Source organism: Silurus aristotelis, assembly GCF_946808225.1.
Source record: "Silurus aristotelis genome assembly, chromosome: 6".
In the NCBI taxonomy this organism is placed as follows: Eukaryota; Metazoa; Chordata; class Actinopteri; order Siluriformes; family Siluridae; genus Silurus; species Silurus aristotelis.
The window spans coordinates 31,690,044-31,714,882 of record NC_139579.1 but is presented as its reverse complement, the minus strand read 5'-3'; the positions used below and the strand labels follow the sequence as shown (position 1 = coordinate 31,714,882).

Here is a 24,839-nt window from a genome sequence, read left to right as displayed (position 1 = left end):
GAGTGCTGCCCCAGCTAAACAAATGATCAAGTTGCCAAAATAGGCAAGAGGCATTAACAATTTATGTACTCACTTGGTACCAAAGTAACACACCTGATAGTGAATATTTCAATCATTAGATTTAAACAGGTAGAATTTGGTGTGGCTCTTGCTTGGTTTAAATGAAAACCTGTACCCACACCAACACAACCTTGTGGAAAAGATTGGACACACCTGCCCTAGGTGCACTATGAGCATATGGTATTTAAAGTTTGCTAGCTATTAATGTGCATGAGTGTGTTCAGGTTATGTAGGTATCTATGTTACTGAGTTAGTATTGGCATGGAGATACAGATTTAGCCGGCCATGCAAGTCCAATGCTCACTTATAACCTCCCTGGTCACCTTAATAACGACCTTGCAGAGGATGTTTTTGACAATATTTGACTTGCTTTAATCTCACCAAACACAAGACAATCGTTTACATTGCAACCTACTTTTTTGCTGAGGAAGTAATAGTAGGCAGAAAATGATAAGTCTTTACTGCATCTCTTTTGTAGACGCACTCGGTTTCAACCAGATAATAATACACGTCTGGATACGGTACTTCAGGTAAACGTTTAACATTAGGAGAGAAACAAGAGCTAAATTTGGCCTCTAAACACAAAAAACACAAAAAAAACACGCTCCAACAGACAACTGAACTCTGTCGACCGCTGAAGAGTGTAAGGAATCTCACAATGCGGGAAATGTTGACATCCTGCCACAATCCCAGCGTATCCTACTGCATATAAGCAACCATTTTTTATATTTTTTGAATTATGTCATAACGCTATCAATATTGATCAAAAAATCCTAAATCTAACCACTATAACTCGGGGACTGTCTGTTTCAATTTTCCGGTGCTCAAAATATACAATTTAAGTGTTCAGGTTGTTCAAAGGAGCCCAAAGTGAATTATGTTAAGTTGCGGCTCTGGTTGCCCCAGAAAGTTTAGGTATTTTATTAATTGAACAGTTGACCAAGGTGCCTAGAGAGTTCCTTGCGTATGTGTACAGCTGCAAATTCAGCTTGTGATGGCCCTTTTCCTATCCCATAATCTGTGTCTCTGTGACGTAAGTGGTCAATTTGCCAAGAAAGACCAATTGTAAAGGACTCGGTAGGAGTCCAGTTTGGTAAACAGCTAGAATAAGTCTGTGTGCAGCAGTGAACAAGTGATTTTTTGACTCTTTGCAAAAGCAGCGCCAGCGAGGTCCCCACCACCACCATGATTCCCCTAAAGGCATACAAGTGTTCAAGTTGTGCAAATGGGACCAAGTCTGTTTTCTCAGTCACAGCAATCTGAGAGTGTTTGTGCGTTTTGAGAAATGATGTCCCCCTTCATGGATGAACAATCTTACATCTTACTGGACCATCTTTCAGGAGCATTCGCCCTCTGGCTCTTCATACCATAGACAAGGGAAATCTCCCAACCCTCTTTCTCATTCTCTCGTTCGTGGATTTTGTTTTCATCATGCCATACTTTCTGGCTCTGAAACCCTGAATTATTTGTTACTCCTTCGGCAGACATATTTTATTCAAAGTGACTTTGGGAGACAGAATCTATTCGGCGCCTGAGGCAGACCAGGTAAAGAATATGGGCCTCGCTCACTCAAGGCTCAAGTGGTGGGATTTAAAATCACAACCGTCCAGTCGCTAGCGCAGAACTTTACACTCTGAGCCATGACTGCCGTAAGAAGGATAGTAGCCGGAGAGATCGAGATTGAGAGAGCAGGTAGGCGTAACTAAAGAGAAAACGAACGAGATGATCATCCCCGGGGAGAGAACAGGTGGAACTCATGAGGATGCTCTATCTGTGTCATCTATAATACAAGTCATCGAGCATCCGATGATGTGCAGAGGAGTGAAAAGCAATCGGATCGAGCAACTGTTTCTCTTTCTGCTTCTTTAAGAATATACAGTTGAACATTATTATTCAAGAGAACGCCTAAAATATCTCTTTCTTAATTTACTCAATTAGAAAACTGAACATATAAAGCTGCATTCTTAAAAGTGGACTTAGACATCACTCACAACACTACACCACGGTGTGTGTGTGTGTGTGTGTGTGTGTGTGTGTGTGTGTGTGTGTGTGTGTGTGTGTGTGTGTGTGTGTGTGTGTGTGTGAAATTACAGTGCTTGACCGAGTACTGAGTATAAAATAAAGGATTGGCTGCTTTTCCCTGTAATAATTTATTATATGAATCATTCAATAGCGTTTCTTCAGCTGCCTTTGAGAGCTGGGCGATTATTTCTGAATGAAGGTGAAGGTTAAACTCGGTAAAGGTAAAACATTACTGCTAGCTTTAGCCAGTGTGGCAAAAAAAAAAAAAAGCATAATGCAAACAGTATGTTATTTATAACTAAATGAAATTAATTTTAAAATCGAACTGGATGGAAATCAGATCTTTGGAGCTTTTGTGTACTTGTTAAAATGATCATGGATAACAGCTAACTCTTTAGCAGGTTAGTAGCTGACCTTATATGGTGGAATGAATGTAATATGTGTAGATTAAAACAGAAAATGTCCAACCCTATGGTGCCCATTATACTGATGTTTCCAGACATATTTGCTTCATTCTCAAACTTTTTACTTTTAGCAGCTTTTACTGTCATTGCTATAGCAAACAACATCATTTGACAAAAGGAGCACAGAAGTACACATACACAACATTTAGTGCAAAAAAGAGGAGTGGGGAGAAAGGGGAAAAAAACAGAAAAGAGACAACATGAGATGAAGCAAAAAAAAAAAAGGAAACACAGTATCGCCAATGAGTAGAGTAGCAAGTAGGAAACTTAACGATGTAATGGCCAAGGGGGCACAAACTTTTGGAAATATCGTCTGTGTGAGGTTTTTTTTGGAGGTATTGAAAATATTGTTGAACAACTTCTTTTTTTAAAACGTAAATATGTTTGAATGTGGAAATGATTGGTTTAAGTTGGATGGCTAGTTTGTTAGCATAGTGTGTTTGCTGAAAATGTCTACAAATTCCATGCTAACATTTTTTTCACCTGTTTATCATCTACTATAAAGATGTGTAGATATTAGGAGGTATAAATTGTTCACCCCGGTGTCCTTGCACCAAAAAAACAATTCCGGGCCACGACACAAATCTGCGATGCTGCCGCTAATCAGACTTCTAAATAACCGTTTTTGCGTAATCTTTACGCTTTACATCCATTCTGAATCAAAAAATCCTTCTCTTTTTTTAAACACAGCATGATGAAAGATTCTTAAATGCACATTTTAATATGCAGGTTTTATAAACAAAATGTTATAGAATGCGCATTTAAAAAACAAAACAGACATGCTTGATGAGACTGTATGCTAATTCTTCAAACGCTGATTGAATTCATGTCAGTCATTATTCATGTTTAATTTAAATGTTCCTGCAGAGGAGACGGGATGCGGAGGATCGACTGGGCCGAGTCACAAACTTCAAAAAATAATAATAAAATAAACTTTAAAATAAGGAATAACACACACCATTCTTCCATCGCGTCAGGTGATTATTGATTTAGCAGATTAAACAGAATGTTTTTGAGGATCGATTTTGACTGTAATTAATATCAACACTCTACTGTTTATATTACATGTGGAAAGTGGATTCTCACTGGTTAAGGATATAAATTACTGTTTGGAAGGTCGAGGGTTTAAGACATGGTATTGCAAAGCTGCCACGCTTGGGCCCTTGAGCAAGGCCCTTAACTATCTGTGCTCCAGGGGGCGCTGTATTGTTCCTGACCCCAGCATCCTTACATCATAGGGATGGGATGGCTCAGGACCGCAGCACCAAAATCACTAAACAGAACACCTCAACAATGATGGACCTGGAAATTCGGTGTTGAGGAGGATGGTGGGTTTTCTTCTAAATCTGGTTCCTCTAAAGGTTTCTTTCATAAAATTCAATAGTTTCATTCCTTCTTACATCACAGAAATCCATAATACCGCAGTGGCACGTTTAGTTTTTGCTACTTTTCTGCATTTTCTTTTCCTTCCATCTTGTTGTGGACCATTCATTAGTTGATTGTAGAGAATTCCTGCACCAATCAGGGATGCTGACAACACCAGAAAGGTGGGGCTTCAAGGATAACAGCGCCGTCAAGGAAGCGGATAAGGAGCGCGTTAACATTTAGAGAGGAATAAATAATAGAAAGGAACTCCAGACTCGAACTCACCATGACACACTCAACTTAATTTCTTGAAGTAGTTGTTAAGAAGGTTTTGGGTTCATGATGATTGGAATAGAAATCAATCAGTGTTTGAGTCATTAATATCATTCTATTAATAGATCAGTGTGCTGAGAGTCACATTCGAGTCTTTACACAGAAACTGAGGTGATTAAGTGAAGAGTCTTGTGATAAAAATGATAATAGGAACATTAGAGTTATAATAAATCATAGTACTTTGGATACTTAAGTAGATTTGAAAGCAAAAAACGTTTGTACTTTTACTCAAGTGAAAGTTTAAAGGGACACTTTTAGTTTTACTGGAGTCACATTTTACCGAATGTTTCTCTACTTTAACTACATGTTTTGTTCACTTTATTCACCACTGGTCTGAATATACAGAAGATACACTCGGGGTAGAGGCAAGTGCCACCTGCGGGGGTTTTGGTGCGTTTCTTTGATTTGGCACTGTCCAACTTTCACTATTCACTGCTGTACTTTTTGCATTGCTTTAATCCTGGTCACGGATTTTTTCACTTCTTTCTGCTTTTTAGTGTATATTGTCCTCATTAGGTTTAAAATCTCTAAAATCTCTTAAACGTAATGGAGAGTGTGTTAGAGATGTGAAGAAAAGAGTGCAGGCAGGGTGGAGTGGGTGGAGAAGAGTGATAGCAGGAGTGATTTGTGATAGAAGAGTATCTGTGAGAGTGAAAGTAATAGTTTATAGGACTGTGGTGAGACCTGAGATGTTGTATGGTTTCATTGACAAAAAGATAGGAGGCGGAGCTGAAAGTGGAATTGAAGCCGTTGAGATTTTCAATGGTCTGTACAGAGGAGGGTCATGGGGTTTATGGGTAGAAGAATGCTGAGGATAGTGATAAAGTGGAAGGCCAAAAAGGAGGTTTATGGATGTGGTGAGGGAAGACATGCAGGTAGTTGGTTTGAAAGAGGCAGATGTAGAGGACAGGGGGTATGGAGACGGATGATCCGCTGTGGCGCCCCCTAATGGGAGAAGCCGAAATAATAATAATAAGAAGAAGAAGAGGAAGTCCTTGTTATGTTTCTTGTACCACTGGGTCTTGTTTGTCCTTTTCTTTTAGACACTATCACAAACACAACAGACTTTACACCCCTCCGTAAAAAAGGAAGGTAAAAATTTACAATTCTAAATACAAAAAAAACCCCCAAAAAACATAAACCTCGCTAAGTTTTTTGTTAGTCCGTTTTTTTTTTTCGTCCCTTGCAATACATCGTTCATGCCCTCGGCCTTCATCTTCTAAACAGCAGCGCCCCTGCCATGTTGCGCTTTCCATCTTCGTTCTACCCCCTCGAACCCGACCGGCAAACCCGTCAGCCTCTTATTTCCCAGCGTGCAGCTGGCCCCCCGACGCGTCTCAGACATCTTTCTGTTCGTACGCTTAACATCGTCAACTCGATATTCTCAAACAAATTGGGCCATGTGCTGCTCTCCGTGCTCCCGCCACCCCGCGCCGCTAACCACTCTGCCTCTTATTTCCCAGCATGCATCTGGCACCTATTAAATGCCATCTTGGAGAGGAGGAGGCTCTGAAACGCCGCCACTGGGAAAGCAGCCAAGGTGTGCTACTGTCCCCAAAAATAAATAACAGGAGCTTTAATAGAGGAAATGCCGATTACCGGTCGCTTCCAACAAGACGTGAAAAGGAGAGGAGAGACGGCGGGGATTAGAATAAAGAGTCACTGACTGATGAGCCACGCTGCACTGAGCTCCTACGGCTCGACAACATCTTGAACATCATCCAGAGAAATCGAGAGACGTTGATCAGGGATGGTGAAGAATACGAAGAAAGGGAAATCGTCAAAATGTGTGGCGTGTTTAGTGAATTGCTGCTAGGGTTACAAAATTACGGGAATTTTCCAAACTTTCAATGGGATTTAATGGAAATTTATGGAATTTCGGGTCAGCCAATAACAGGGAACTAAAATGTAGTTGCAGGATGATTTTGGATAAAAGATCCAGGTTTAATGTGATTCAGTTGAATTTCTACACATGCAACACTCCCATGCACACAGCATACTTACTGCAGGGCTGCTGAGGCCACGCCCCCTACAGGCACTGTGCATTCCTCCATCACACATTTCCCAAATTTTCACAAATCAAAAAATGTCCATTTCGGCGAGTATTCAACATCAATATAACGTACATTTACATGTTAAACGTGTGCTGATTGTGAACTTTTGTGCAACAATTCTATTCTTAAAATTCAAGTAAAAAATGTCATTGTAAAAGTCCTACAAAACTGTGAAGGTTCCTCCTCAAAACCCGAACTTGGGGGCACTTGATTGTCTGTGGATAGCCTGAAATTCTTCCATAATTTGAACAAGGAAACGCAAACCTGTTCCAAGTGTAAGTGGATCGAATTTGCATTCTTTACTACAGGATAATGAGAAAAAATATTCTTGGAGAAAATCCCTCTTCTGTTACATTCGTTCATTTTTTACCAACACGAGCGGCAGATAAAATTACGCTTAAAACAAATTCCACCAAGACAAAAGAACTCACCGAACCTCTCGTGGAAAATAAAAATAAATCGTTTCTTCTGATGTTCTCTAACCTGTTACTTTAAAGAAAAAAGAAGGATTCGCGATTCAGGATAAAGTCGGATGTCCTTCTGATTTTATAACAGGTGCTTGATTTGGTTTTTATTTGAATAGATTCCTCCAGACATTAAAGCTCAGACTGGAGCTTTTTAAGTTATGTAACATGGGGGCAAACCGCTGCGCTTTTCCTTCGCTTGGATTCATCGGCTGATCTCCAGTGACCCGTGAAGCTCCTCAGATGGAGATACAGCGTGTCTGTGTATCTGGAACGGGTTTTGGAAACGTATCCCATGTGTTCCTGTGTTACATTCGGTTTCCTGTCGGATGCTTTTCTTTTGTGTGTTTGTTTTAAAGGTGTATAATGTGTTCAAAAGCCTCCTGGTTGAAGCTACAACATGAAGCTGGTTGAGAAGTGTGCAAAGCTTAACAAAGAACATTGTTAAAAATTGTAACATGTTTCTTGGCCATATTTTGGTTCGTTATTATCACAATAAAACAGGAAGAAAAGAAAAAAAAAGTCAAACAAAAGACGAGCAAACTTTTGCATTACATCATTATCTTCAGGATCCATTCAAATGTAATGATGTCTGGAGTCATTTTAAACACAAGATCGGCTAAAGTGGGCGTCTTCTGTATCAGACCCTGTAGATGTTGTGGGAGTTGCCTATTCGGACTGTTAGAACGTTGTTTTGCAACCCTATAACCTACAGGACATGGGCAAACCTTTGTGGACACCTGACCGGAAGAACATCTCATTCAACATTTAGTACCTATTTGCTGTTCTAACAACCTCCACTTATCCTGGAAGATGTTCCACTGGATTTTGTGGAGATTTGTGTGGAGATTTCATTCAGCCACAAGTATGTTAATAAAGTCAGGTACTGATGTAGGTGAGAAGGTGAGGAGGTTCCTGGGGTGCAGTCAGTGTTCACATTCATCTCAAAGTTCTTCAATAAGATTTAGAGCTCTGTACTTTAGCAGCAGATCTTCATGGAGCTGACTGGAACAGGTCTGGGGCTCCTATTTCGAGTGAAGGAAGCATTTTTGCATTTTATCGATATGTTTTAACTCTGGAGGTTGTGCAGGTTGAGAACTCTGGTGATCAGATAATGCAATTGTATTGGGGCATACATTTCCCTAGGTGCATTTCAACAGTGTAGCGATATCTGTGACTGAGGACCTCGATCAGGAACTCATGAAGGAACCAACAGCCAAATCAAAAACTTCCTAAGGAGGAGTGTTGTAACACCAAATGAAAATCGTTCAGGAAACTTGGAATTGAACAGAGTTGCGCTGATAACAAAAACGATCCTGAGATATTGAAAAGCAGTAAAGCAAAAGCTAATACAGAACGTGTGGAAGCATGTTCCTGATATCTGGGCTTCCTCCGGTTTCTCCGGTTTCCTCCCCACCTCCCCACGACGTTCTGCATGACGGATCTCCTGATCTAAGCTGGCAAATGCATATTGCCTAAAGGTTTAGGATTTCTACATGATTCTACATTCTGTGTGTTTTTTCTCCTTCTTACGCTCTTATTGCACCATTTCTACGAGAACAAGTCTCTAGTGAAGTTTAACTGTATTTTACAAAGAGATTTTGTATTGAATTAACTCATTATTGACTTTAATTCGACTCTGAATTAAAAAAAAAAAAGGCTTTGAATTGACTCTGAATCAACTTTGGATCAACTTGGGATTGATTCGATCAACTTTGGATCAACTCTTAATCAACTCTAAATAAAACAGACTCAATTTGGGATCAACTTAAAATTCTTGGAATCGGTTCTGAATCAACTTCGGATCAACTTTGGTTCAACTCTAAATTACCTTGGAATCGACTCAGTTAACTTTAAATCAACTTCAAATGTTTAAAATTGACTCTGAATCAACTTTGGATTGACTCTGAATCAAATTTGAATTGACTCGGAATCGATTCAATCAATTTGGGATCAGCTCTAAATCAACATGGGGTCGACTTGGAAAAGACTCTGAATCAAATTGTGATCGATTCTGAATCAAATTACAACTTACTTTATCTCAACTTTAAATCAACTCAGAATCAACTCAGAATCAATTTAGAATCAACTCAATCAAGCACACCAGGTTTTTCAGTTCTTTTTTTATGTGTAACTAGATGTGTCCCATCAGGCGTTCAGCGTTCCCAGGATAATTGCCGAATCCGTGCGTGATCCCGACTCAACCTGACCCGGATTCCTTTGTGTTAATGATCTAATGATATAATGGTTCTCGTGATTTTTCAGTTCCCAGACGAGCGAAAAAAGGCCGATCCGATTATGAAGAGAAGAGAAGACGGATGAGGAAGGAGGAATGGTCAGGCCCTCGCTTTTTCTCTGAGCACCTGACCAAGATCACAGTGGAGGTCAGGGCCATCTGTCACACAGTTTCTCTCTCTCTTTCTCTCTCTCTCTCTCTTTCTATCTCTCTCTATCTCTCTCTATCTCCATCTCTTTTGCCTGTTTTTTCTGTGTAGCTTTCCACCCACTCTTATCCTTTTTTCTATCAGTCTTAGCTTCTTAGCGTTCCTCGTTCTCCCTCCCTTAGGCAGCATCCTGGAATCTGGTGAAGGAGAGCGAGTGATTGAGGAGAGAAATAAAGAAAGAGAAAGAGAAAGAGAGTGAGTTATGATCAGTGTGTATGAATATGAGTAGAAGGTCGTCCTTTGTTCGTCTGCCTGACCCCCGTCTTCACTTTATTTTAGTCGCAGCCGCACATATAATGACAATTAGTTAATTTTTATCCAGTTATTGTTGCGGATTCCAAAACGCAGTTGGCAGAAATTGCGAATGTGGTCGCACGCCTGCAGTCTTCTGTGTTACATAACACGTGCCTGACACGTGTTTATTTCCCGCTCCGTTTCCCGCAGTGACGAAAGACACTAATTGCGTGATATTGCAGAGATTTCTGCGTTTCTTTACAGACCAGAGTGAAAAGAAAAAAAAACATGCTTCAAGCTTTGTGGTCTGTTTCTATATCTACACCCACACACTCATCTCTCTCTCTCTCTCTCTCTCTCTCTTTCTCTCACTCTCTCTCTCATTCTAGCTCTTCCTCTCCATTTCCCTCTGTATCTCTCTTTCTTTCTATCTCTATTTCCCTCTCCCTCTCTCCCTTTCCTTGTCTTGTCTTTCTCTGTCTCTGTTTGTCTCTGTCTCTCCTTCTAGCTCTTCCTGTCTCTCTCCCTCTATCTTTCTATCTTCCCCTCTTTCTCCCTTTCCCCCATCTCTCTTTCTTTCCCTGTCTTGTCCTTCTGTCTCTGCCTGCCTCTCCTTCTAGCTCTTCTTCTCTCTCTCCCTCTATCCTTTTATTTTCCATTCTTCCTCTTCCTTTCCTCTCTGTCCCTCTTTACCTCTGTTTATCCCTGTCCTCCCTCTCCCTCTTTCTTTTTCTGTCTCTTCATTACTCTCTCACTCTGTCTTTCTCTCCCCCTCTGTTTCTACCTGTCTCTCTCTCTTCCTCTCCCCTTCCTCTGTCTCTCTCTCTTTCTCACACGATTTCTCTCTGTCTCTCCCTTTCCCTCACTCTGCCGACGTGCAAAAGGAAGTGTGATTGGTACTCTTCTCTCTCTCTCTCTCTCTCTCTCTCTCTCTCTCTCTCTCTCTCTCTCTCTCTCTCTCTCTCTCTCTCTATCTATCTATCTCTCTCTATCTTTGTTGCAGCGTGTGAAGGGAAGTGACTCCAGCTTTCCCACCCACAGCTTCTCCCTCACCTGCATCCCCCGTCTACATCTCTTTCTTGTCCTCGTTAAGACATGCGCCGCATGCTGACAAACACACTCACGCAGTCCTTCAAGCATCCACCCACACACACACACACACACACACACACACACACACACACACACACACACACACACACACACACTTCTAAGAAGCTCCTTCGTTGCTTGGCACGTATGCAAAGCGATGCAAGAATCGCAGACTCCACTGCCTAGCTACGTCTCCATAGCAACAAGAGCAGCGCATCCCTGTGCAGTACAGTGAAAGTGAAGAGGAATTTAAAGAGATTATAAAAAAATATAATACCGAAGAGAGGGAGGGAGAGAGAGAGAGAGAGAGAGAGAGAGAGAGAGAGAGAGAGAGAGAGAGAGAGAGAGAGAGAGAGATTTTAGGAGAAGAGCAGAATTCATTACCCGGATACTGTTAATCTTTCCAAAACACGGTCTCCTTTTTCAGCACTTCACACAGTTTCTTTTTCTCACGGACTCAAGAGCTGCTCGTTTTTCCCGAACACGTGCTCGCTCATACACACCTCCAGCTTCATTCAGGAGGCAGCTGCTTGATGGGCTGCAATACTGAGTGCTAATTACACTCCTCAGATAAAACAGCCCATTAGTGTTCAGCCTCGTGGGCAGCAGGGGGACGGATCAGGTGTTAACGCTGCACCCAGTCATTCTGAAAACTTTTCCTGTCACTCTTTCATTGTATCTCACTGGGACGTAGTTTGTCCTGCAGGTTTAGGGCTGCTTCACGGTTCCACATCCTGTGTGTGTTTTTTTCGTCTACTTACGCTCCTATTGCATAAGTTCGCTTGCAGCATTTAGTGCATGTTCATCATATTCTGGTGTCTTCTTCTTCTTCTGGGTCTTTATGGTAGATGACACAATTGCGCTGTGGTGCATCCAAAACAACTCTCCAGAGATGCTCTTTGTTCAAAAAGATTTCTAGTAATTTAACTGCAAAGAGATTTAACTTGATACTGAATCAACTAGGGATTGACGTGGAATAGATTCTGAATCAAATGAAAAATAGATTTAAATTGACTCTAAATCAAATTAGGATTCATTTGAATTAGACTCTGCAAACAACTAGAGATCGTCTGGAAATCGACTCAGAATCAAATTGGGATCGACTTTTAATCGACTCAGAATCAAATTGGGATCAACTTGTAATCGAATCTGAAGCAAATGAAAAAATGTCTTTGCCTCAACTCTAAATCAACTTGAGATCGACTTAAAACTGACTCTGAATCAAATAGGGATTGATTTGGAATTGACTCTGAATCAAGTAACTGTGGCTTTGATTGATTGAGAATTGACTTTGAAACAACTCTGAATCAATTTGGGATCGACTATGAATGAACTTGGGATCATTTGGATTCGACTCCGAAATTAAATTGGGACTAACTTGGAATCGACTCTAAATCAAATTAGGATTCATTTGAATTAGACTCTGCATCAACATGAGATCGTCTTGAAATCGACTCAATCAAATTGGGATCGACTTGTAATTGACTCTGAATCAAATAGGGATTGATTTGAAATCTAATCTGAATCAAATAGGGATTGACTTGGAATTGACTCTGAATCAAATAACTGTGGCTTTGATTGATTGAGGATTGACTTTGAAACAACTCTGAATAAATATGGGATCTACTACGAATGAACTTGGGATCACTTGGATTCGACTCTGAATCAAATTGGGATTGACTTGGAATTGACTCTAAATCAACTTGGGATCAACTCTAAATCAAATCCTACTTATCCTGGAATCGATTTAAACAGCTCTTCTGGGGTTTTATTTGTTTTATTAATTTTATGTTTTTTATGTGAGCTGTTAAAAACTAAACCATGAGACCCAACCTGAACCCAATGACCGAGCTCTAGGGAGTGTGTAGGAAATGTGGTCAGGTGAACTAAAATAGAAAAGATATATTTACATTTCTACACACACCTTAAAAAAGAGGTTTTCCTCTTTCGTTTATTTACTTACAAAACAAACGCAACCAAATCAAATCGTTGTCTTAGAAATCGACTTGTAGAGCAAACATGGTTTTATCAGAGGGGGCGGAGCCTGATCACCATTTCCATCCCAGCCCATAGAGAGCCCTAAGAATTACAAACAGCCCCTTTCAGGTTTTTCTACTATTGACCAGAACGATAGGACTTGCATGTTGCGACTAAAATAGGGGCCAGGTTTTATTTCTGAACGTAAAAGCGGCACCCGCGCTGCTTTCTCCAGCACCCACGCAGCTGCTGTATGAACAGAAAGCATTACTCATTGTGTCTTAATGACAGACACGGGCTTCACAGAGACGTTTCAGAAAATCCGTCTGAAAACACACTGCTCCTTTCGTTCTGAGTGTGTTTGTCTCTGAAGATTGAACAAGTGTTTTCTCTCTTCCCTGTCAATTCATTGGCTTAGCCCCTTTTTTGATGGTACTGTAGCACGTTTGCCCTCAACTTGCCAGGTTGTTATAAAGAGCCTTAGGGCAGAGTTCGCTAAAATCTTACAATCTACTTTACGAAGAGGAGGTCAGGATTTAAAAGGAATTTTCCTCATCCACTCTCTCAGCCCTCAATGACCCAATCAGCTGCTTGTTTTATTGATTTCGATACAAATGCAAATCCAGGAACATTAGTACTTCTAAAGGAATGGAGATAGTGGGTGTTTGGACCAGACTGTGAGCAGAAGTGAGCCAGAGTGTGTCAGAGCTGACCTCTGGCTTCAGATCTCTACATTCCTGTATCTATCCAATAAAAATGAACTGAAGATATTATGCACACTTGATATACATGTATACCAATACTTGATAAACCATTAATACTTACTCTGTACCTATTAAATGCTTAATGGTAATAGTGGTTATTGTGGTGGTGATATTGGTTATAGTGGAGGTGAAAGTAATGGTGACGGTGGTTATAATGGTGGTTATAGTTCAGGTTATATTGGTTATAGTGGTGGCTATAGTGGAGGTGATAGTGATTACAGTGGAGGTGATTATAGTAATAGTGATAGTGGTTATAGTGGTTGTTATAGTGGGGGTTGATATTGGTTATAGTGGAGGTGATTACTGTGATAGTAATAGTGGTTATATCGGTGGTTTTATTGGTCATAGTGGTGGTGATAGTGGTTATAGTGGTGGTTATAGAGGAGGTGATAGTGGTTACAGTGGATGTGATTATAGTAATAGTGATAGTGGTTTTAGTGGTTAAAGTGGTGGTTATAGTGGGGGTGATATTCGTGAAGGTAATTATAGTGATAGTGGTTATAGTGGTGGTTATAGTGATGGTGATAGTGGTTATAATGGTTATAGTGGTGGTTTTAGTGGTTATAGTGGTAGTTATAGTGATGGTGATAGTGGTTATAGTGGTGGTTTTAGTGGTTATAGTGGTGGTTATAGTGATGGTTTTAGTGGTTATAGTGGTGGTTATAGTAATAGTGATAGTGGTTATAATGGTGGTGATAGTGGTTATAGTGGTGGTGATTATGGTTATAGTGGTGGTTTTAGTGGTTATAGTGGTGGTTATAGGAATAGTAATAGTGGTTATAGTGGTGGTGATTGTGGTTTTAGTTGTGAGTATAGTAACAATGATAGTGGTTATAATGGTGGTGATTGTGGTTATAGTGGTGGTGATTGTGGTTATAGTGGTGGTGATTGTGGTTATAGTGGTGGTTATAGTAATAGTGATAGTGGTTATAGTGGTGGTGATTGTGGTTATAGTTGTGAGTATAGTAACAATGATAGTGGTTATAATGGTGGTGATTGTGGTTATAGTGGTGGTGATTGTGGTTATAGTGGTGGTGATTGTGGTTATAGTGGTGGTAATAGTAATAGTGATAGTGGTTATAGTGGTGGTGATTGTGGTTATAGTTGTGAGTATAGTAACAATGATAGTGGTTATAATGGTGGTGATTGTGGTTATAGTGGTGGTGATTGTGGTTATAGTGGTGGTTATAGTAATAGTGATAGTGGTTATAGTGGTGGTGATTGTGGTTATAGTTGTGAGTATAGTAACGGTGATAGTGGTTATAGTGGTGGTGATTGTGGGTATAGTGTTGGTGATTGTGGTTATAGTGGTGGTTATAGTAATAGTGAAAGTGGTAATAGTGGTGATGATTTTGTTTATAGTGGTGGGTATAGTAATAGTGATAGTGGTTATAGTTGTGGTGATTGTGGTTATAGTGGTGGTTATAGTAATAGTGATTGTGGTTATAGTGGTGGTGATTGTGGTTATAGTAATGGTGATTGTGGTTATAGTGGTGGTTATAGTAATAGTGATAGTGGTTATAGTGGTGGTGATTGTGGTTATAGTTGTGAGTATAGTAACAATGATAGTGGTTATAATGGTGGTGATTGTGGTTATAGTGGTGGTGATTGTGGTTATAGTGGTGGTTATAGTAATAGTGATAGTGGTTATAGTGGTGGTGATTGTGGTTATAGTTGAGTATAGTAACGGTGATAGTGGTTATAGTGGTGGTGATTGTGGGTATAGTGTTGGTGATTGTGGTTATAGTGGTGGTTATAGTAATAGTGAAAGTGGTAATAGTGGTGATGATTTTGGTTATAGTGGTGGGTATAGTAATAGTGATAGTGGTTATAGTTGTGGTGATTGTGGTTATAGTGGTGGTTATAGTAATAGTGATAGCGGTTATAGTGGTGGTGATTGTGGTTATAGTAATGGTTATAGTGGTTATAGTGGTGGTGATAGTGGTTATAGTGGTGGAGATAGTGGTTATAGTGGTGGTTATAGTAATAGTGATAGTGGTTATAATGGTGGTGATAGTGGTTATAATGGTGGTGATAGTGGTTATAGAGGTAAAAGTATTATTCTTTTCACAGAGATTTCAACAAAATTGCAAAAAAATTCCAACTAAACCATTTCATTTCCAATACATCAAAAGTTTTACATAATAAGAGTTGAGTCGAACTCACAGACACTCACAGAGCCTCTGGAATTGACAGACAGTTTAAGTGAACGCTAATCAAAACCGATGACCCGCGACAACGACAACAAACAGAGGTATTTAATCAGTCTCATGAGGTCGTGACCTGAAACAATTCAATCATCTTAACATGAGTACAGGAGAGAAGAGAATACAGCCAGACAAGCTGAATGCTAACTCATCAGAGCTGGGTCAACACGGCTGTGATTAGCGCTGAGCACAGAGACGGCCGACTGAAGACGTATGCGCGAGAGTGTAATGTGTTTGACAAGTGCACATATTTTTGCCAGTCACACACATACACACACACCTTTGTCCTTTGTTCACCTCCTGAAATGTAATGAATCTATGTTGTGGTCTACGCTAATGCTATGCTTATTCAAAACAATTATGATTACATGCCTCACTCTGAGTTAGTGAAATGCACTGATTCAAGTTCACATTCAGGTCAAAACCTATAGTATATGACAAGTGAACAAACCTATTTTGTTAGCATGTGGCTAATTGGCTCTGCACTTACTGACGGAGCTATTTTTAGAGGGGTTTTTTCCCTTGATAAATGAATGAGTCTTGTAGCTGAGCTGGGTCGGTTGTTGCATGCGTTTGATTAATTTATTCTTTCCTTTAATTAGCATTTTCATTATGGTACGGAAAAGCAGACACGCTCATCAGAGTTCGCTGTGAATTGCAGCTCAAGCGTAGAAATGTTAATGTGCAGATTCCGGGTGCAAACTACCTATTATTATTTTTGACTTAATAATAATGTTACTTAATGTTCAAAGTTCCACTAAGAGCAAGGAGGTTCTCACAATCTCATGGACTTCCAGAACCACTGTTCGGCTTTTATACCTTAGACTTACATCCTTGTCCAAACCTTAGACCGTTTACCAGGAGAACACTAAGAGTGTTCTCACACCACGGAGGCACCCTGAAACGTAGCTCAGTCCAAGCAGTCCTCAAAAAAACCTGAACCAGGAAGCAGCTTGCTTCTGATCTGCTTGTTCACTCAGATCCTAGAGCCCCACTGAGCTGCACAGTCGGGGGGTGTTTTCTTATTAACACACCTTTTTAAAATGCTTTCACACCTCCTCCAACTCATTCAGACTCTCCATAATTGTCTGATCATTTGTTTAAAGTATTTCAGAAGCAGAGAAAAGCTTCAAGCCGTTTGGTTCTAATGAAGTTTAAAGTGGATGGAGGTTAAAGATGCTGCAATTGTAGTGCCACAATTACCACCACTACTACACCCTTTATTACCACCATTACTACCACTACTACCACCACAACCACTAGGACTAGGACTACCACCACCACAACCACCACTACTATCACCCTTATTACCACCACTACTAACTCTAGCACTTCCACCATCCCATCACTATAGCCATAATTTCCACGACCACTACTACTACCACTACTACAACCCTTAGTACCACCATTTCCACCACTACTACCACCCTTATTACCACCATTTCCACCACCACTACTATCACTAACTCCAGCACTACCACCAATAGTTTGGACACACCTTCTCATTCAAAGAGTTTTCTTTATTTTCATGACTATGAAAATTGTAGATTCACACTGAAGGCATCAAAACTATGAATTAATACATGTGGAATTATATATGGAATTATATACATAACAAAAAAGTGTGAAACAACTGAAAAATGTCATATTGTAGGTTCTTCAAAGTAGCCACCTTTTGCTTTGATTACTGCTTTGCACACTCTTGGCATTCTCTTGATGAGCTTCAAGAGGTAGTCACCTGAAATGGTCTTCCAACAGTCTTGAAGAAGTTCCCCGAGAGATGCTTGGCACTTGTTGGCCATTTTGCCTTCACTCTGCGGTCCAGCTCACCCCTAAACCATCTCGATTGGGTTCAGGTCCGGTGACTGTGGAGGCCAGGTCATCTGGCGCAGCACCCCATCACTCTCCTTCTTGGTCAAATAGCCCTTGATGCCTTCAGTGTGACTCTACAATTTTCATAGTGATGAAAATAAAGAAAACTCTTTGAATGAGAAGGTGTGTCCAAACTTTTGGTCTGTACTGTATATTTATATAAAACCACATCTATCACCAGCACTACAACTACCAAAACTAACACCATTACCACCAGCACTACCACCATTACCAGTACTGCCACCACTACCTCCATTACCACCACCAGCAATATCACCAAGACAAACACCATTACCCCCACATTACTTTCACTACTCCCTCCACCACCAACACTATCACTTCCATCACTATAACCACTATTACCATCACTACCACCAGCAATACATCCATCACCACTAACACCATTACCACCACCAAATCCAGTACTACCAGTACCACACTACCACCATTACCACCACTACCAGCAGCACTACCACTACCACCACTCCCTTCATTACCGCTACTTCCACCACCCCTACCACCACTATTACCCCCACATTTCTTACAGGACTACCTTTACTACCACCCCTATAATCACTACCACCACAGCGACTACCACAAACACAACCATTATAACCAATGCCTCGACTAATACCACTAAAACTTCTACCAATACCACCATTATATCCACTTCTTCAGGCTCATCTCTACCAGCACCCCTACCACCACCATCTAAATGAACCTTTAGGGTCAAAGCTCCTCCTTCAGCTCTTCTCTTGTATATGAAGGACAAGGAGAAAGATGTTGACCAGGTTCTTATTCTAACGACCCACTGATTCTAAGAGACTTGAGTCTGCCATTTCCCTCCATTTTTGTTTCAATATGCTGAAATACTGGACTACAGACTCGTGTTTTACATTTTGGCAAGGGTTAGTGAAAATGTGCAAGCGAGGATTCGAGGGATCAATAATCATGCTCCTGGGCCCTCATGATGTGAACTCGCAACCTTCTGGATGATACAGACCCCGAAAATGCTGAGTTTACACTGAGGCCATGTGTGAAGACTGCTAATAGCCCCTAGAGGATGGAAATGCTGATGTCCAATGTTGTACATTTGTAAATCCTTTGGGGAGATGATATGCAAACCGCCTCAGGACGAAGGGCTTCGATCTATCGATGAGGAAGACATCGTTCTTATAAATCAGCAACGAGTGAGAGAGTGCATGAGCGCAGTCAGGACATTTGAAGAAGAAGCGATGATGAGGGGGACGCAGAGAGGGGTTACGAGGACCGGGATTCTCCCGGAAAGGACTGTCGTCATGCTTAAAGTGATCACGCTCTGTCAGAGTGGCTGTTTAATACCCCGCATGTGTATGTGTGTGTGTGTGAGAGAGAGGGATGAAGAGGGGAGGATGCACTGCAGAGACAGAGCAAGCGTTTGGACCTGCAGTCTCGCTAGAAGATAAGGCATTTCGACACTTACCCACACACAAGGCGGAGAGCCACCACATACTGTACCCACTATTACGATAATGCAAGAAGGAATCAAAGCCACTGTACACTATCGATTCCCTCAGCCACTATGCATCGGGAATCACAGCCACTATTTTCTTCCTTTCCTTTTTTTATTTTAACACACACACACACACATACAAGCAGCGTCCGCCAAAGTTTACACACGCTCGTGTCCTCTGAAAATCTCTGGCTTCTCCGAAAGCATGATTCGAAGACTAACGAGGACCAAGTTCAGGTGTCTGTGGAGTCTCGCTGCACTCTCTGCAGTTCCACTCGTTATTGGAAAAAAAAACCCTGAAATGAAATATAAAACAGGAGACACACTGCTGTCCTCTCTAACACGTCATGTACCTGTTCGACATGAGCGCAGAGGAAGTACAAGTGATGGAGAAATAAAGAGAGAGAGAGGGAAAGAGGGAGGAGAAAGTGAGGAGAGAGAGAGAGAGCTCCAGCTGTGGACGATGAGAAGAAAACAGCAGGAAGGATGGAAGGAAGTAAAAGCTTCAGCAACGACTCACCTGTCAGCGGAGTTCTTCAGGGCTACCATGTGGGTCCGTTCGCATTTTTTCCCTGTTTCGATGATAGTCATGGGTGTGGATGGATTCTCTCTCTCTCTCTCTCTCTCTCTCTCTCTCTCTCTCTCTCTCTCTCTCTCTGTCTCTCTCTCTCTTCCTCTTTTGATATTGAAAGCTCCCTGTTTCTCTTTACTTAATCGTCCTTCTATCATCCAGAACCTCCCCTTTTCATTTCTTTTTCCCCCCCAAGAGCGAGCGAGAAAGAAAAAAAAAAAAAAAAGAAAAACGCGGGAGGATGCGGCGCCCTCCGTGGAGGAGTAGCTATCGGCTCGGAGTCTAAAGCTCCACTGCAGCAGAGCAGAGCGGGAGCGTGGAACACACACACACACACACACACACACGGTTGCACTGATCTACGGATGCACAGGCAGGCTGAAAACCTGGAGCTGGAGTAGCATGCTGCAAACATGCACCTCTCTGGCTGTCCCTCACGGCTAAAAATAACACGTTCCTCCAAAAACTCTACAGTGATAAACATTATATGGGCCAAAATTTTGTGGACACCTGACCGTATGATTGGCATGAGTTTTATGGACATCCCAGTATGTTTTTTTTCCCATTTGCTATTAAAGCTCCACTCTACTGAAAAGATGTTCTAGATTGTTGTGAGATTTATTCAGCCTTAAGGGTGTAAGGCACATACTGATGTAAGTGAGGTGAGGAGGCCTGGGGTGCGTTTAGCGTTCCCATTCATCCCAACAGGGTTGAGGTCGAAGTTCTCCAAACCATATAAAAAAAAAAAAGGAGGAGGTCCTTCATATTGGGGACATGCACTTTACAGAGAAGTGAAATTCTTTCTTAGCATATTACAATGATGTTAGGAAGCTGGGGTCAGAGCGCAGGGTCAGCCATGAAACAGCGTATACCACTGGAGCACAGAAGGTAAAGGGCCTTGCTCAAGAGTGGCAGCTTGATGTTACTGGGGCTTGAAACCCCAACCTTCTGATCAGTAACCCAGAGCATACTGAGCTACACTGCAGCTGTATCTATCTACCTTCCCTACAGCTACCACTTTATTCCATATCTTCATGTGGACATGTGTTCAATTAAAGATAAAATTTCATTCTACCGCATCTAAAGATGTTTTGTACAATTGTGTGCCTCCGACTTTGTTGCGTTAGGTTTTGTTCAGGATTCCCGAACCAATTTAAGCCGATAATACACAATTCAAGATAAAGAGCTAAAGCATAGTGAAGATCAATCTGGCTACACCTTCAATATAAATGAGTAAGCCCCGCCCACACTTCACACTTTACATGAGACTAACACAACTCTTGATTAATCACCTTAGAGAACTACAACACTACAGAATCGATAATACTATACAATATAACAACGCAAATAACAACTCAAGAACGAACTCGTTCTGACAGTCGTTTGACAGGAGGTGCATCTGAACCCAAACAGGCATCCAACCCTGGACGTTAGTTTTCCAAACAGGTCTCGTCCTCTTTATACAGTTTTGAATAAATGAAACCCATTATATATCATACGTTATATACGTTCTACATGTCGTTCATGTTAAAATGAGTGATTTTCTATTTATTATTTAATTAATTACATTTTATATCTATTTTTGACTTTCGCAGCTAAAAAAATGTCATCGTGATTAAATATAAGGGTGGACTTAGGGATTTTGTACTCTGACACCCTGGAAATCATCAATACAAGATAGTCTGGACTTCATTTGAATACTACAACATGATTGGTTGTTACGTTTTTATGATACAACAACACTCTTACATCGTCTGAATCAGTCACGTCAGACGTTTTTATAATTCACCAGCCATTAATGCTGCCATTAAATGACAGATCATATATATCCGGTCATAAACATGCATCGTATTGCGAGAAATGACCGATTTCTTTCGCTCTTTCAATCTCAAATAAAGTACACGTGACTGTGACTGAGTTTATAACACGTATAAAGGTCATGTGACCTACTAACGATTGACTGCTTCAACAGTACGGTTTGTGCTGTTACAGGAGAATACGCAATGAAAGTGTGGTGGGCCGGAGCGTAGGGAGTTTTTTTCCTCGGCTGCATTTCCTGAAGATGTTCCACTAGATTTTTAAGTGTGCTTGTAAAGATTGTGGAGATTCATTCAATTACATGGATGTTAGTAAAGTTGGTCTCTTAGTGGACATTGGACTTCTGCTTAAAAGATCATAAGTTCAAATCTTGGCCCTGCCAAGCAGCCACTGTTGGGCCCTTGAGCAAGGCCCCTAAGCCTTAACTGCTCAGTTGTATCAATGCGACTATTGTAAGTAGCGCTGGATGAGGAAGTCTGCCAAATGCTCTAATTAGAAGTGGAAAGTAGGAAAAGTCAGGTAGTGATGGAGGTGAGGTGAGGAGGCCTGGGTTGCAGGCAACGTTCACATTCATCATGTTTAATAGGGTTTAGAGCTCTATAGCAGGAAGATCTTCCACTCCAACCCATGGAAAGCATTTTTGCATTTACATTTACGCCATTTGTCAATTATATCTTTGATATAACAGTAGTTCAGAGTTAAGGGCCTTGCTCAAGGGGCCCAGCAGTGGTTTGGCTGGGATTTGAACTCACAACCTTCTGATAAGAAGTCAGACATCTTTGCTTTGTGCACAGGGTCATTGCCATTCTGGCAAAAATTTGGGGCTTAACTGAAATCCTCTTAAAAAAAATCAGAGTGTGTGTGTAACTCAAAAAGATATAAATCAGGTAGAAAAGCTCATTTATACCTTTATTTCAAAATAAAGATAGAAATCTGCTGCTATACCACATGCACGATCATCACTATTCCTTTCAGCACACGTTATTCAACATACCCTGTTTGGCCAAAACTATCGGGACACCTGACTTTTCCAGCTATACACACTGCTTTCCCGAACTGTTACCACAAATTTGGAAGCACTCAGTTGCATAGGACAATTAAATCACTTGAATTACGAGACCCAAACCTGACGATGACCCTGTGCACAAAGGGAGCTCCTAGATGATATGCTTTATATGTGTTGGAGTGGAAGATCTCCTGCTATAGAGCTCTAAAATCTATTGAGATAAATGTGAACATTGACTCCACCCCAGGCCTCCTCACCTTACCTCACCTGCACCGGTACCACTTTACTAACACCATTGTGGCTGAAAGAATCTCCACAAATCCCCACAAAATCCTATTGTGAATGAAGAATAGAGACCAAATGTGGAATAAGATGTTCAAAAAGAAGCACATATTAAGGTTTCCATACACTTTTGTCCACAGTGTCAGCAATTACAGACCAATCAGAATCCAGAATTCAGCAGCGTTGAGATTAAAGCAGCGGTCAGCAATCAGATACATTGTAGAATTCTCCGGAACGTCTTATACGGCCCCTGTAGTTCTTATATGTTTAATAAATGAAGGGTGTGTATATTATGCATTAATGCCTGGTATTATTCATAAGGCCGATCCAGAGGATCACTGCAGCAGCTGTTATAAGGCTAAAGGTGTTAGCTTTACAAGCTAATATTAGGCTAGTATAAAAGAGCACTGCTTTAATTGAATATTTAAAAATGTTTTTACAATTTTTCGAAACATTCTCCATTTCTTTTCCATCCTTCCTTTCGTTCTCTCTCTATATATTTTTTTGGTTTCCCAATCTCCTTCTCCTCCCGCAGCAGTGATACACTCCTACTCACAGCATCTCCGTGTTCATTCTTCACCCCATGCAGTCTCCATCATATGTGAACGCCAACTCAGGCAGGAAGTGACATCATGCTACTGTTTGGGCCCAAACATGGCCAACTTCCTTGGCTCTCGCCTTTTGCTGTTATGGACAAGAAACTAATGAAAGCACATGGGAACACATATAAATGAGTGAAGTTGCTCTGGTAGACACACACACACACACACACACACACACACACACACACACACTTAACAAATTAGCACACAGCCTTTAAAATTTACACACTCCATCTGCTTTGGCTATTCACTCCTACGTCCTCAATACTCTGTGTGTGTGTGTGTGTGTGTGTGTGTGTGTGTGTGTGTGTGTGTGTGTGTGTGTGTGTCTACCAGAGCAACTTCACTCATAGGATTTCTGGTACGCTGCATAATTCATGCCTCTGTTACTGACAGGTGAGTTAAACAGCATCGGACAGTAACGGCTTTTAGGCCGAGTGTCCTAACACAGCGCTTCAAGGTCATACGAACATGCATTTTTTTATGAACACGCACACACACACACACACACACACACACACACACACACACACGAATCATGCGTCTCCATGATTAACGCTGACAGTCAGGATGGATAAACTGCCAAACAAAACATGCGGTTTGGCCAAGAGCGAGCGGCCGATGTGCCGTTAGCATGCTAATGCGCTGACGCGGGAAGGACGGCGTATCAGATATGGCGCTGCCTAACTGAAGGCCAGACGTTTAGGGTCCCGGAGTGTGTTCACGCTACTAACGCAAACTTGAGCAAAAAGAATCATAAATTTGCGCACGTCTTGATGGTGTCCTGTATCTGAAAAGCTTCATGTCTTTGTGTCACGGAATCAAGTGACACTGGAGACTCCTTCCATGAATGTTGCATAACAAATGCAAATGTGAAATGTGGAATTTTCCTTTTACTTCAGCTAGGAAGTAAAGCATAACAATGTTCCTGTGCACAAAGCCAGCACCGTGAAGATATGCTGTAAAGGGGTTGGAGTAGAAGATCTTGAGTGGCCTGCTATAGAGCTCCAACCCTATTGAAATGATTGAAATGCCGACTGCATCCCAGGCCTCCTCACCTCACCTACACCAGTATCTGACTTACTAACAGCCTGGTGGCTTGAGGAAAAACTGTGGTTAGTCCGTGTCATTTAATGAGGAACGAGGAACCAAATGCAAGTATTTTACACATTACCCCAATATTATTTGATCTTCACTGGCTGCCAGTCTCATCTCGCATAAAATATAAAATCATACTCCTCACTTATAAGGCACTAAATGCTCTTTCCCCTCACTATCTTTCCGATCTTCTCTCATCCTATGTTCCTTCACGATCACTCCGGTCTTCAAATTCTGAACTTCTTTGTGTACCTAGATACCGTCTATCCTCTGCGGGTGGCAGATCCTTTTCTGTCATTGCTCCAATACTATGGAACTCCTTACCCATTGCACTCAGAACCATCACCACTTTGACTTAATTTAAATCAAGGCTTAAGACCCACCTTTTCAACCTCCACTATCAGTCCATGCATAAGTGTTAGGAGTCCTTTATTTTTCTGAAATGTGGTGTATGTTTCATGTACTATGTAGTGATCTCTTGTCCTGTATGTTTTTATGTCTATGTTGTCTCTCCTATTAACTCATGCAGCTGCATGTGATCCTTCATCCTGGGCAAATGTCCAACGAATATGTTTATGTATGTTCATTATATTTCATCTGTCTTGATATATTAAAATA

At 41.1% G+C, this 24,839-nt stretch overlaps 1 protein-coding gene across 12 annotated transcripts in view; it reads right to left on the bottom strand.

Annotated features, from left to right (window-relative positions):
- dlgap2a (discs, large homolog-associated protein 2a) overlaps nucleotides 1–24,839 on the bottom strand; it is a 274,067-nt gene that overhangs the window by 160,489 nt on the left and 88,739 nt on the right. For 2 of the 12 annotated variants that reach the window (XM_083544534.1, XM_083544537.1), the window contains exon 1: nucleotides 19,365–19,778. The exons of 7 other annotated variants lie outside the window; for them this stretch is intronic. The gene's annotated coding sequence lies outside the window, so the exon portion shown is untranslated. Of the gene's footprint in view, nucleotides 1–19,364; nucleotides 19,779–24,839 lie in introns of those variants that run through there. 3 more of the 12 variants (XM_083544536.1, XM_083544540.1, XM_083544533.1) reach the window with 3 other exon arrangements.